Genomic DNA, 2,847 nt, shown 5'->3' with positions numbered 1-2,847 from the left:
CAGGTTAGACCTGTGAGTCTCTCTCGGTGCTGCTGTCAGACACACCCCTGTCACACCTGTTCCTCGGCTGTTGTCTGCCACGGGGTAGTGTGGAGAGGGACGCCATTCCGGCTCTAATTCAGAGGAGCCGGAGCCAACATGGAGGCCGGGGAAAGGGAGAGAGAGAGACGAAGTTTCCTTCGTGTTCTTGCTTGAAATTAGAAACTACCTTCACCTGCCCACAGCTTGGTTGCCCTGCCTTTGTTAAACAGACACACAAACACAGATCATTCTTAGGCCTCAGGGCCTCTCCAGTTCAAAGATTTTTTCCACACTGGCCGAACTTTTAGTCACGTTCAAAGAAACATGCTGAAATGGCAAAAGAGACAACGGTCACTTTATATCCGCTTTTTAGGATAACAAGGCATTTAATGACTTATTATTATTATTATTATTATTATTATTATTATTATTATAATAAGCTCTTTATGGCAACCTTGTTGTGAAAGGTGCTATATAAAAATAAGTTTAATTGAATTATTATTATTATTATTATTATTATTATTATTATTATTAAGGTCACCCTTCTCGATTCTGGGAGAATCCTCTCCAAATGTCTTTGATGAAATGCTGTCTTCTCCCTTTTTCGCCATCAGTCATAAAGTTGATCTTCTTTTGGCTGCGTTTTGCTCTCTCTTGTGCTTTTCCCTCAGGGGTCATTGGCCTGTTTTCTTAAACCAGGCGTCTTTTGAAAACCTCACCTATCCTCTTTCCAGAGCCTGATCACAAAGATTCTGTAATTACACATCCTCTCATTAGATTCACAAAGATCTGAATGAACAAACATGAGGCCATGTGGAACATCTAGCCCAGCCGGCAGTTGTATTTGTATTATAACTGAAATGATTATTTCATGGCTGTGATCTCTGTTGTGGAAAGCACAAATAGTACCATTTCCCTTGAGCCCCACAATTAAATCATTGTGCTTTGAGTCAGATCCCCTCTTCGTCTTCTGTGTTCAAGACTAAAATGATCACGAACGTTGAATCTGCCTGCTCTTCTCTGCACTGATTTTAGAGCAGCAGTATAAATTCTGTCACATGCTGACCGATTTCTATACAAGATTCACAACGACATCTCATCTCAATGGCAAATTCTGCCCTTTTTAACGAACGCACTTGTGTTTTGCAGTGCTTCCCACACTGTCTAGTAAACACCTTTCTTATCAGAATGCTTTTCATTTCCCATAAACAAACCTAAATAGGTTTCTGCTACCTGCATTGAGGGTTATCTGCAGGCTGTTTGTTAAAGACTGGAATGTTCTCATTTTTATTTTCCCCATTCTTTCTCGACACTGGGGAGCTTCAGGACTTTGCCAGTTGAGACCAGATCTTGACACGGATCCCCGCGGTCAACCACTAAAAATGTTGCTCCAGTTTAAGCTGTCCTCACTGGTTTCGATCCAGTAACCAGCTCTCTATTCATTACCTCAGATATCTAGCACTTGTAGTTACAGATCTAGTAACTTTAGCAGTAACTTGTTCTAAACAGATGCTGGCTAGTCTGTAGGTTCCTACTGCTATGCAGATAATCCTTTATTTGAATTATCATCTCCATAACCTTATATGGTATTGGAGTCTTGTTGGTCTTTATTTTCTTGGTTTGGTTAGGTCACTTTCTTATGGATGTGTTCCATCAATAGATATTGACTCTGTATTGCCCAGGGGTATTAATCCTGTGTTGTACCCCTGTATTGTAACTCTTTGTATTAACCCCAACTTATACCCCTGTGTGTTAACCACGTGCTGTACCTTGGCTAGCTGATTCTAGACCAGGGCTAGTCCAATCCAGATTTTGGAAGGCCGGTGGGTCCCCGGGTTTTCCTTCCAACTCAGCTCTTACTGAGTCAAACTGGAAGGTGATCTGCTTTACTGGGCCAGTTTCACAGCTTCTCCCCAGCTGCTTTGAAGAAACCTGGAAAACCAGCTAGGGAGATGAGTCTACATCAAGACTTCAGCCTGACTCACCTAGCTGAGGGAATGGCCGTACAGGCGAGGAGTTCTCTGGGGAAGTGGGGTGGGACAGAGAGAGGGAGAGATGCAAAGGGGAAACCAGGCAGCGAGACAGTACACATACATACAGTATGAATATACTAGCCCACCAACACCACGTCAGAATATACTAGCCCACCAACACCACGTCAGAATATACTAGCCCACCAACACCACATACAGTAAGAATGTATTAGCCCACCAACACCACATACAATAAGAATGTATTAGCCCACCAACACCACACCAGAATATACTAGCCCACCAACACCACATACAGTAAGAATAAACTAGCCCACCAACACCACATACAGTACGAATATAGTAGCCCACCAACACCACATACAGTAAGAATATACTAGCCCACCAATGCCACATACAGTAAGATTATAGTGGGCTGTACTGTGATACAGATTCCGTGCCAGAGACTGGTAAGACGAGGAGTCCAGTGTTATAAAACAACAGGAAAGAGGTTGCGCGTCACAGACGTCATTAACTCAGTCACGGTCATTACCTTGAGGTGTTTTGTGTAGGTCACGTACTGTAGGTGAAGAAAACAGGAAGTAAACAGAGAAAATCTGTCAATCAGCTTCTGCATTTCCTGACTGCCTTTGCTCTTAATAGGTGTTAAATGGACAAGGAACCAAACTTCCTTTATTGACCCAGATGGGGGAACCTTCCTTTGCAGACAGGTGAACGATACGTTAACAAATAAGAACCTTACAAGAATAAGATGAGAAAAAAAAACTTAAATACAAGGAATGCTGACCGTACAGTACGTATAGGAGATCAATTGATTTGAGGTTAGGCACACTCA

Source organism: Lepisosteus platostomus, chromosome 25, assembly GCF_059453375.1.
Source record: "Lepisosteus platostomus isolate fLepPlt1 chromosome 25, fLepPlt1.hap1, whole genome shotgun sequence".
NCBI lineage: Eukaryota > Metazoa > Chordata > Actinopteri > Semionotiformes > Lepisosteidae > Lepisosteus > Lepisosteus platostomus.
This window is presented reverse-complemented; position numbering follows the sequence as displayed.